Below are 12,151 nucleotides of genomic sequence, written 5' to 3'. Positions count from 1 at the left end.
GCTGAAATAATAAAAGAAAAAGCAAATAAAATAACCATGCTGACTCCAGAGAAAACTGAACTGCAGCACACAGTAAAAGATTTATTGCTTGCTTAGATCATCAGTTGGGACTCAGATTTTCAGCTGGATCTGCAAGGGGAAACAGTGAAGTCAAGAATTGGAGGCTTATTTGTGCTACTTTGAAGTTGATTTGATGAAGTGCTTATAAAATAAGAAATTATTCAGAACAGCTCTGATGCTGCAGAGCTGCTGCATTTTCCTATTTCATTTCTCCTCCCCAAGCCTCTGATGTATCAAGGAATGCAAAATCAACAGAGGTCAGTATAACTATGAAGTCACCTTTTCAAAGGTTTTATAAATTTCATGAGGACACCTGGCAAAAGTTGCTGGATAAGCATCTCCTTACTCCCATTTGCATGCTGATGGTCTGACCTGAGCAACATCAGGTCTCATCACTTAATTCTAAAATTGGTTCCTCTCTCCTCCTATCTGAGCTGAATTTCTCTGCCGTTTCCATCACACTGTTTTCAGGCTTATTTTCTAAAATAATCTAAAATAATTCTGTATTCTTACTACTTCAATGAATGCTGACAGCAGTTTTTCAGCTATCATAGATTATTCCCCGCCTTTATTTTCCACAGATTCTGTTCCACCTTATTAAAGGTGGATGTCACAGAATCAGAGAAGGGTGGAGGTTGGACCTCTAGAGGTCATCTGGTCCAAGCCCTCTGTTCAAGCAGGGACACCAAGAGCCACTCACCCAGGACTAACTCCAACTGTTTTTTTTTAATATCTCCACAGACACCCCACCACCTTCCTGTGCAATCTGTGCCAGTGCAACCTCACAGCAAAAAGTGTTTCCTGTTCCTGATATGCAGAGGAAACCTGTGCTTCAGATTGTGCCCACTGCCTCTTGTCCTGCCTCCAGGCACCACTTAGAAGAAGTTGTCTCCATCCTCTTTGCACCCTCCTTTCAGGTGCTCCTATGTGCACTAAATGCTTCTATAACTCTTAAGACCCTCTTGAGCCTTCTCTTCCCTGGACTGAACATTCCCAGCTCTCTCAGCCTTTCCTCATAGAAAGGATACTCCAGTTCCTTCATCATCTTCAAGGTCCTTTGCTGAACTCCCTGCAGTATGTCCCCGTCTTTCTTGTACTGAGAAGCCCAGAATTAGGAATCAGTAAAAGTAGAAATATCTGAGATTTGTTTGCATCTACAGTCAGAACATGACTGAAACATCAAAACACAGACATCTCAAAAAGTGTAAAACTCTCAAAAACCCTTGTTTAAACTTGATCACTTAAACTGAAAACAACAAACAAAGTGCAAAATATATAAGAAACTGTATGCAATAACTATTTAAACATAATAATAAACTTGAGTATTTTAGGACAGGAAAGTATAGTTAATGGTTACAAACAGACCTAAAGGACAAAATCAGAAGGAAAGGATTTGGAATCTGACTAGGCTGCAGTTATCCTTGTGGAAAGGGATGGAAGACCTTAAATGAAAAATATTGGGAAGATTATTTATTATTCTATACTAATGAGATAGCTTACTAGTCGACTTTGTGCACCAAAGTGCAGATTACCAACTAGCACACTTCCCTGTAGCACATAGGTTTTCCTTAGACACTGTTTTAATTCCTTAGCCCTCATAAATCTCTGCCAAGCCCTGAGAGGTTCACCAACTGAGGTAATATGAAAATGGCTGTAGCCATTAAAGCTCTGTTTTAATCTCACCGTTGTTTTCTAGAATCCTTGAGAAATCCATTCCTGAAAAAATTTGAAATAACAGTTCTTGATGAAAAATCAGGAAGACTATTATTTGAGGTAAAATTACAGTTTGTGCCTCTGGGATAAGAACTGGCTTTGCAAAATCACATCACCAGGTGGTAAAAGTGCTGTGAAATAAACCAGAAACTATTATGAACTATTATGATCATATTGTTCCTTTCCCCTCACTTTGGCTACTTAGCTGTTCTCAATTAATTTAAAAGCTTTCTTGCTAGGTTGTTCTTTGCTTTGGATCTGAATGCATACTTCTTGATTTTCAGCATCCACTTCCTTCACAAACAGGCCATTCACTGAGAGCTGTAGTCCATAAACTTCTTGGGTCTACACATCTATTTCAGTTCAATCTCCTGACTGACATTTTATAGTGTAATATGACTGCATATGCCAACAGAAGATCACTTGCTGTTTTTCACAAGCTTCAGTAAGTTGATGAATTACTGACTGTAAATAAAAGTTACTGGCCTCTCTCAGTTTTAGACTTTGTTTTCAGTTGCTTTTGACTTGCTGGACTTCAGAAATAATATTTCACACTTCAAGTGCATCCAGGAGTTATCTAGGAAAATGTATACAATTCAAATGAATCCCACCAGTCTTTTCTTTGGGAAGGTCTGATTTTTCACTAGCACAGTCTTTCTGACTTGTGCCAGAAAGTACTTACCTTTGCTCCATGTTCCTGCCAGTCTTGAGAAAACCCACACAGATCAAAATGTCAGTCTGCATGTGTCCCAAAATTGCAAATAAGGATTTTTAACACACAACTCCGTCTGTTTCCAGTGAACCTGCTGCAGCATTACAGAGGCTAATAAGTGACTACATTTAACTTTCCCAGTGATCATGTGTGATCATTTCAGCCTTAAGTATAGAGATTTAAGATTAAGGTTAAGACAAATTCACACTTTTTTTTTGTAGTTTCTCCTTGTAGTAGCTCCAAGCCAATCACTGAATCAAGGTACCGCAGATCCTGAATTGATACAACTGAGCCACTTACCAGCTGAGCTGTGATAATTGTCTGTGTGCACCTAATCTATTGCAAGTGCAAAATAAAATGTAGTAATTTAAACTACCATGAAGGAGATTGCCACAATAATTTGTTATTCACACCTTGTTTCATGGTAAAGGTAAAGGTAAGAGACTGTGCTGCTAGAAAACAGCTCCTTTTGACAGACAATTTATACACAGAGGAGAAATATTTTTTCTGCACTCTGTTTGAAAAGAAGTCACTTTTCTGTCCAGTTCCTTAAAACCACCCAGTCGCTAAGGAGGAAGACAGGTCATTCAAACCTAGAGAATGACAGACCAGTACTTGGGACCATAGGGGAAAATCTTACAGGAAAAAGGTGGTGGAGTAAAGGATGTGATTGCTTGAGTTCATGAAGATGAAGTTTAGGAGCTAGAAAACAGAGAACAAAGGAAGAGTCAGAAAGTGGGGAGCAGTGGGAGCCAGAAGAAGGAGTTAATTGCCCTACATCATACCCAGCATGGCTGGAAGGTAGGTAGATAGAGATCTTGTTGATTATATGGTAGCTTAGTATTCACTAAAAAAATGAGCCAAATGAGAATGGAGAGGATGGTGAGAAAAGAGCAGACATGTCTGGTATATGTGGCATTGGAGTCCCTGGAATGGTTGAATCCAACCTATCCTTGGGTGAGCAAGGGACTCTCAGTGAATGTCATCCAGTTCTATCACTGGCCAGAGAGCTGGATGGAGCTAAGGCCTCAACCAATCACATGTGTCATTTGAGCTCCTACAAAAGGAGCTGAAGGAATAAACTCGAGGCTGTTTGTCACACGGAACTTTGGTGTGTGTGTGTTGTCCCTGTCTCCAACCACCGACCCCACAGATCAGGTAGATAATAAATGCAGTATGTTGTGTTGTGCCACGCGTGGGGGGGGATGGGGGGGGGGGGGAAGGGCTGGGCTCCTGCCCCTTTTCCAAGAAAACTGGGATAAAACCCCTACAAGGGAAGAGGTGGGCGGGAGTGTGGTACTGTGGGAGCAGCAACAGCCTTCCCAAAAGATAGTGCTGGCCACTTGGCACAACCAACTCACAGTGGCAAAAGGAAGGCCACTCTCTCACTGGGTTCAGCGGGACACCAGCAGCCCCAGTGCTGGCACCCCGAACAGTGACCCAAAGGCTCCAGAGCCCAACACAGCGCTCTGAACAAACCCCAACTGCGCTGAAAATCGCCACCCCCGGGGGGGGAACTCCTGGGCACGCTTCCCCTATGCCGATCAGGGCATAGGACAAACCCCTGCCAGGGGCCCAACAGGTGGCATGCCGGAGCATTCCACACCTCTCATCACCATGGAAACATGAGGACTACCCCATCCTGAGACCCGAGTGGACTGGCTCCAAAGCTATGCCTCTCTGGAGCATAGCCATGCCTCCCGGAGGCGTGGTTCCACCCCTGATCCAGCCTTCAACAGCCACACCTGCTTGCTGTTGCCCTAGAGGGGAGAGTTCTAATGGAACAGCATTAGAACAAGGTTTCCAGCTCCTGGCCCTGCCACAGCCTCTCCTGATCTTTCTCTGCAGAGGTGTGGCAGCAAAAGCAATGAGGGAGAGACACAAAAATCTGCAAAAGACACCTACTACTACTTCAACTCTACCAAGGTCTTTCATATTTTTCATACTCTAATAAGCTGATACTAAATAAAAGAGAAGGTCGGGCTAGTTTAATAACTCATTCCACAAAAGGCAAGACTGGAACATCTACATATGTTAAGGTTTAACTGACTCATATAACATGTCAAAGTGATTTCACTTTTGCTGTCTATTTTGTAGTACTAAAGATTATCTGTGTTTATAGTTTTAAATTGGTTTGTTTGTAACAAGAGGGCAAATGGTGAGATTTGTTTATGTGTGTACTTAGTTATAATTGTTCATAAGTTTTTAAGAGATTTGCTTATATTAGCACTTAATTATAATTGTTTACAGATTTTTTATAATCTTATAATTTAGCTAGAGTTAAGAAACAAAGCCAACTATTCTATGGGTTATTACTGAAGGATTACTTTCAAAGATATGATGGGAAGTTCATTCAGTCTAGGCCTCAGCTCTGGCCCAGCTGTGGCCTTAAGTGGTGAGAAAGGTGTTCCATCAGACCCTTCCAGACTAAGTCATAGCCCCAGCCAGGCTATGGCTTTACCTGGCAGGGAAAGTTATCAAACCCGGGTATTTCTGTGCTAGCTAAATTGACTTTGCAAAAGCTTTCCTTTGAGATAAATATGGAGGCTTTGTCTGGCGAAAGCCCTCCGAGACCTCATTGTGAGAAAGAGGCCCCTCAGCGGTGGCAGACCCTGGGTGAGGGCAAAGCATACAGGCAATTGTAAATTTCACCTTATTGATTTTATTCAAAGGTACATCTTGTGTTCTTACTGTGGTTATTAGAACAAAGAAAAGATACAAAGAGGGTGGATGTACAGCCCTCTCAAAGGTCTTGAGTTCTCATATTCCCATGTTTCTCTCATGTTTTTCAATAAAAATTACAGCATGAGCTGAAAAGCCAGCGGCTCATCACAGGCAAGAGATTGTCAACAGGGAGGCAGTCTGTCCATCAACTTACTCAAGCTTCAAGACACAAATATTTAGAGAACATCAGTAGTAGAAATATGTATGGTTTTAATTGAAATGGTTTTGAGTTGAATTGTTATTGTTTGTAGTGTTAAATTGTCATGTTGTAACTTCTAAGCATTAAGCCTGTGACATGCTAATCTAAAAACATTTTAATGTTGGTAGTTTTAACTGACAGCTTCTGGATGTGAGCATCACAGCTCCATGATGCACAAGGTGCATCACTACCTGTTAAGTGAAAAAGCCCTGTTAACCTAAGCTCATCAATTATATTTTTCAATATAACTAAAAGGGTGAGTTGTGGCATTCAAGTCTATGGGTGAGCAAGGATAGGTTGGATTCAATCTACACAGGGACTCTCAGTAAATGTCCTCCAGTTCTAAATGCAGATGTATCACTGGCCAGAGAGCTGGATGGGGCTAAGACCTCAACCAATCACATATGTAACCTATAAAAGGAACTGGAGGAATAAACTCGAGGCTGTTCATCACAGGAAACTTTGGTGTGTTTTCCCTGTCTCCAACAACTGACCCCACGAAACACGTTGATAACAAACTTAATTGCTAAAGATATACCTTGGGATTCAGAGAAAATGTTGGAGTGAAACCCAGTTTCCATAGTTTTCAAAAGAAGATAAAGTAGCTGGAATAAAGTGAAATAAATACGGCACAGAATGTGAAACACATTGTTAATTAGAGTTGTCTGGGATTCACATCAGGGACAATAATCCTCTTATACTTCATGCCAGAAGATCATCTTCATGGAAATCTGACAACTTCAGACGTGTCAGTGCAAAGTTGTTGAACTTCTCACACGCTGTCAGACGGAGCTGACTAGGAGGTACTGCAGGTAATTCAGTCTTGCCCTCCATTTCTGCTTTCTTGTTATTTAGACAGAATTGTCTATAGCATTCATGCTGTATGGACACATTAACCAGTGATTTTTAGGAAGTCCTAAAACCCCTTGTTCCAGAAGTACAAGGACGTTTACCAAAAACTTGCATAGTTACAAATTACAGGCCTTGCAACACACTACAGGACAGCAGCTTCTTTTTTCCTTCCAGTCATCTTCAAACTGTTGTAAACTGGAGGAGTCTGGAAATAAAATGAGATCAGAGCTGTTTTTGCAAGTGCTTTGGGATTTTTAATGGCCAAAATGTACGTAGGACTTCACCTTAACATGGTTTTTGAAGCACTATGGATAAAATGGGAATAGACAAAACAGATCACTTGAGACACATAAGCTCCAGATTTAACACAATTTGAAAATTAGGTGCACTGGGGTAATGTTCCAAAACAGCTGCAAAGCCAGTCACCCTTACAGGTGTTGAATACCTGCAGCTCTTCTTCTCCTTGTGCTTAATTTCCTGTTCATTACTAAATGTATGCTCTGTGCCCTTTCACTCCAACATCTCTAGCAAAAGCCTTCCTACAAAATAAACCTTTTAAGGCTTCTGACTTGTCTAAAAATTTGATACTAGTAACAGAAGAGAAAAATAATATGGCCATTTTCAATGTCATCCAGCAAAATATTTTTCTTTAACAGCTGAGTCTGGTTTTCATCCTTAGTCGTTATCTCCCCCTTTCTGATGTGTCTAACACAACAGACATAAAATTTTTGTCTGATAACATGGATTTATTTGCTGGAACAAATATTGTTTCTTTTCATCTGAGCTGCTCTAGCTTGCTTTGCTCTCAGGAGTTTTGCCTTCTCTTGCATACAGTGCAGATTTTATCCTAGTCTTTATTGTTTGGCAGAATGTTGACTATTTCTTTTCTCTGTTACAAACTTCATAATAGTCAAACCATTCCAGGAAAACATTTCACAGAAAATTAATGAATTTTTAGAGAGACTATAATCAGTAGTTGTAGTACTACCAGTGCTATCTGGTACTTTGTATGGGCTGTGACTTCAAAGAGCATGACTTGCTTTTCCCCATTTGTTTTGAGTGTATATTTACTCAGGTGTTGCTTGAACTCTTTTGCAATATGATGAAATTGATGAAGTCATTTTTTAGCTCTATGAGATCATCTAGATTTTAAGCAGCTAACAGAGCATGATTGGTTAAGATACAATAAGAACTTGCAAACACATTTAATGCCTTCAAACTCATTTACACTTTTCTAAGTTATGGTCTTGTTTTGTTGTTTTTTGGTTGGTTGGTTGTTTTTCTTTTTTCATTTAGAGGATATAAAACTTACGGAATATTGAATACTTATACATTTGTGTATTGGGTCTGATTGAGATGGAATTCATTTTCCAATAGCAGATTTCACAGTACCGTGCTCTGCATTGGTACCTAGAAAGGTGTTAATAACACACCAGTGTTTTGTCTACTGTTGAATAGCTCTGGTACAGCATCAACTCAGTGTCTCCAACATTTCCCAAAATCCTAGGAGGGGACACAGCTATGCCAATTAAATTAACAAAAAGGATAGACCATATTGTATTACATCAGCCAAGATACGGAAGCTAAGGAAAGGAGGAGCAAGGGGGAACATTTGTAATTTACAGTGTTTGCCTTCCAGAGAAACCACTATGTGTGTTAAAGTCCTGGATCCTGGGAAGTGGCTGAACACCCCTTGCTGATAGGAAGTAGAGAAAAAACCTTTTTTTTGTTCTCTTCACTTATGCATGCACAAAGCTCCATTTTTTGCTTTACTAAACTGCCTTATCGAGTTGTTTTCCGTCTTATTTTCACTCTCCATCCACTTGGGAAGGGGAGTGATAGAGTGGCTTGGTGGGCATGTGGCATGTCTCCAAGGTCAAACCAGCACAGTCTTTTTAAGTGCCCATGGAGAGAGACAAAGGCACTTCTATCTCTCTGTCTCTCTCTCTCTGACTGTCTGATTGTCTATCTATTCATCTGTCTGTCTATCTATCTATCTATCTATCTATCTATCTCTCAATATTGCATGCTAGAGTAATAGCAGTTATCTAATAGCAAGCTCCTTGGTGGGACATGAGGTTTATCAGCTGTGCTCCTTATCTCTCTGTTTTGCTGCGTTTAATAAGAATATGTTAACACAAACTATAGCTCTGTGTTTGCCCTGACATGGCAGCCTTGTTAAGTGGGGAGAGCTGTCTTCTGTGGATGATAAGGAAATACATTTCCCTCTCCCTGCCCAAAATTGATGTGAGTGGGTTTATAACGAAGGCTGCCTTGGATATTGCTCATCCTTATTCAAGTTGCTTAATACTGTTAATAGTATTAAGGAATACTATTGGCACACTATGGGATTTGCAGAATCCAGTGTTGTCCTGGTGTAAGAGAAGACAAATTTTGAGTATGGTGATATTGAAATGTGCCCTGAGACATCCAGTTTTTGGGTGGCAGGGTGTGTGGAAGGATTTGGGCAGGTTTCTAGAGTTGCCTCCACTTACCTGTGACTTTACACCTGAACACGTGACCAACCCTGGCACTGACCCATCAGTGATGGAAGGGTGCCTTGCCCACCCCAGTGAAAGCCAGCAGCTTCCTGCCCTGTGCTGGGGCTGGGCCTGTGCCTGCTGAGCCACTGTTCAGACCTCACAGAGGACTGTAGTTGAGGCAGGAACCCAAACTGCATTTGAGGACACTATGGCTGACACAGGGACTCAAACCACAGCAACCACAGTACTTGCAGCAGTAGTGGAAACAAAATAATGGATAAGGGAAGCTACCAGTCCATACAATTGATAAGAAAAGGAGGAAGAGGAAAACGAGGAGGAGGAGAAGGAGGGGAGAGAGAGAGAGGAGAGATCAAACGAAAAAACTGGTCATTCAACAAATAAATTTGAAGGAGTGAGAAAAATCAAATAGGAACCTGAAGTTACCTGTTCCTTGACCTCATCAGAACTTTGAGACTTGCGGAAAGACTACAGTCACCAGCCAGGTGATGTTGGGATAACAGGGCTGACAGTCAACAATTAGAAGGTCATGAGGCCACAACAACTGAAATCCCTTGCTAGAGATGGGGAAATTGAAGGAGGAATTGGAAAAGAAGGAGCAATTTTCAGTCTCTAGAGATGACCTCTCTAAAGCATGAGGGCACAAAATCCATTTAAGGAAGATCTTGTGAATTCCCTGGGAAGGTGGATCACTTCAGATTAAGGTATCCAGTCCTTGAGAGAATTAGAAGTCCTGGAAGTGTTCTGTAGTAAAGTAAAAAGGTGTAATGTCCCTGTCTATGTTTAGGGACAAATTTTAGGAGAAAATGCCCTTGAATGAGCATTTCCTCTAGAGAGAAGGGCTTTGATCATCCTGTTTGCCAATGAAAGAAATAAATCCTAGCAGGTAAAAGTGAAAAAAACCCCAAAACTGTTTATTAACAAAGTAAAAAAAAAAAACAAAAGGGTGCCCATAAGGATTAAATATATGCTAGATACTGAAATTTTCCATAAGGAAAAGGATTAAATAAATGCTAGATACTGAAATTTCAAAAACTTCACCCTAACCCCCCACCAGACACCATTGCCATGAAGCAAAGATGGAGGCTGCTCTTTGTATCAGGGAAAGGGAGGAACAGGAGTTAGCATAGCCACTCAGACAGAATAGATGGCAATTTTTCTGATGTTAGTCCCCTCCTTGCTGAAGGAGAAGCTGGTGGGTTTTAGTGTCCTTTCTCATGTTGGTTCAGCTGCTTCGAGGTCTCAAGTTTGGGGTATACTCCCCACCAGCTCCCCACATGGGTAAAAACAAATGTCAAAAGAAAAAAAAAAGCAGAAATAGTTCGAGGGGAAAAAAAAAAGAAAAATAAAAAGAAAGCAGCTGTTTCTGGGCATAATCAGACAATTAGAAATAAAGTATCGTTATAAAATCTCCCCAAGACAGTCCCTAAAGATCCAGAGCATGCCCTTTGCACAATGGCCATATGGAGGAAGGTGGCCCAAAGGGCCAAAGAAGCACCATCATATAACAAGTTGTCCCAAAACAAAAGAGGCCATGCTTTATTTACTGATGGATCTTTCTGCATGGTAGGAAACCATTGGAGGTGGTAAGCTGCTGTGTGGAGTCCTACACAATAACTGCTGAAGGAGAAGGAGAGGCAAACCTACTTGCAGAAGTGAAAGCCATCCAACTAGCTCTAGAGATCACTGAATAAAAAAGTGGTCTGGATTCTGTCTCTACACTGACTCCTGAATGGTGTCTAATGTCCTGTGGTGGTGGCTGCCCCAATGGAAGAAGACTAACTGGAAGCAGGGATAAACCTATCTGAGCTGCTGTAATGGGGCAGGACATCGCTGCACAGGTAGAAAATATGACTCTGAATGTAACTTATGTAGATGCACATGTACCCAAAAGTTATGCTACTGAAGAACACCAGAACATTCTGGGACATAGTTCCTGTTTTTCTGTGGGCATCAACCAGCTGAATCAACTCATAAATGTGACCCTTGGAGGACCTATGCAACTTATTGGTGTAATGGGTCACCAGGAAGAGCAGTGAGACTAAAATGTATTAACTGTAGATGAGCATTTGGACACTTCAGCAGTGAATTCGGGGTTAAAAAACATAGTCATGGACATTATAAAATGGCTTAGGATTCAATATTCTAGTGAACACAGTATGTGGATAAACCATCGAGAGACAATTACTTTTCTTGTGTAGTTGCAAATACAGAATCAGTAAAAAGCACTTGAGTCTCCTAGGAGCGTTTGTGAAAAAAAAAAAAAAAAGCTCTCACTGAAGACTGGTTATACATCCAAATGATTCCACTGTCATATGAAAAACTGCTCAACAATGTCATTAAAGGCTTTCTATCTGGTTGCAAGAGAGTATAGTTTTCAACAGAATATTGACTTCACTGGGGCTATTTTCTTTCATAGGCTACCACCAGGGAAAAAGGTTCAGACTTCAGTCTTTGTTAGTGAAGGTTTTGATCCTTTTTCAGAGAAGGAATGTGTCAGAGACTCATATACAAATACATTTCTATATTTTTAAAAAATGAAGAATATATTAAAAACAAGTCAAACAAACAGCAATAGTAATAGTTTTAAGCAAAAATTAATAGTAACTTGACAAAGCAGGAGCTAAACAGTCACTGTTGTATGTTAAATTTTTGCATGTGATTACAACTAATATGCTTATTGTATGTTTTGAGAGTATAAGTATTGAGCCAAAACACACATATTTAATAAACACGGATTTAAAAATTCCAAATTCAATTTGTAATCAAATATGCATGAATTTACATGTACTTGGTAGACACTAGTGGCATTTTCCTGTTCTGTCATAGTCCTATTTGGTAGACATTAATATTTAAAGATTGATGACGTGCACTGTCTTTAATATTTCTTATGAAAATATGGGGATAAAAAAGGGCCTGAAGTCAGGTAGGCCCAGCACAAATTGGTACTGGAAGTATATGTTAACAACTGCCTACACCTTAGACCATGTCTAAGCTTTAAGGAGCTTCCTTGTCAGTACATGGCTCTGGTTCACTTTAATCTTTCTAATGTGGCTGTAAATAGGTTCTCAAAATCAATGTATTACATTTGTATACCAGATCCCCCCTCCTTTTTATTTCATTAAAATAAGCTATAGCAATAAATGAGAGGTTTGCCTGGCAGGAATTTCCTTGTGCTGAACACAGCATGTTGGTCAGCAATCATGTCCCCATAGCCTCAGCTAAAACACATCTGATGATTGTTTATGAGAGCATTCGTTCTTTGCAAGATGTAGAGAGTAAATGGTGAAAGGGACAGTTCTGTCATCCATCGGGGTCTAACTCAAACAGACATAGCAAGTAAAACCTTTCTCACTACGGTACTTTGAAGATATTTTTGTGAAAGACTCA

The 12,151-nt window shown here is 40.4% G+C and overlaps 1 protein-coding gene and 1 long non-coding RNA gene across 18 annotated transcripts in view; one reads left to right on the top strand and one right to left on the bottom strand.

Annotated features, from left to right (window-relative positions):
• CDH12 (cadherin 12) overlaps positions 1-12,151 on the bottom strand; it is a 710,660-nt gene that overhangs the window by 26,508 nt on the left and 672,001 nt on the right. The window contains exons 1-2 of one of the 13 annotated variants that reach the window (XM_064427743.1): positions 2,456-3,630; positions 1,744-2,350 (exon numbers count right to left, since the gene is read on the bottom strand). The exons of 10 other annotated variants lie outside the window; for them this stretch is intronic. The gene's annotated coding sequence lies outside the window, so the exon portion shown is untranslated. Of the gene's footprint in view, positions 1-1,743; positions 2,351-2,455; positions 3,631-4,091; positions 4,214-4,812; positions 5,075-12,151 lie in introns of those variants that run through there. 2 more of the 13 variants (XM_064427754.1, XM_064427752.1) reach the window with 2 other exon arrangements.
• LOC135304865 (uncharacterized) overlaps positions 3,952-12,151 on the top strand; it is a 37,123-nt gene continuing 28,923 nt past the window's right edge. For 4 of the 5 annotated variants that reach the window (XR_010366108.1, XR_010366091.1, XR_010366093.1 and 1 more), the window contains exons 1-2: positions 3,954-4,411; positions 5,290-6,220. This is a non-coding gene — a long non-coding RNA (uncharacterized LOC135304865). Of the gene's footprint in view, positions 4,412-5,289; positions 6,221-10,331; positions 11,855-12,151 lie in introns of those variants that run through there. The other variant, XR_010366113.1, reaches the window with a different exon arrangement.

The sequence above is a fragment of the Passer domesticus genome, chromosome 1 (assembly GCF_036417665.1).
Source record: "Passer domesticus isolate bPasDom1 chromosome 1, bPasDom1.hap1, whole genome shotgun sequence".
In the NCBI taxonomy this organism is placed as follows: Eukaryota; Metazoa; Chordata; class Aves; order Passeriformes; family Passeridae; genus Passer; species Passer domesticus.
Note: the sequence above shows the minus strand (reverse complement) of the source record. Positions and strands in the feature narration are given on the sequence as shown.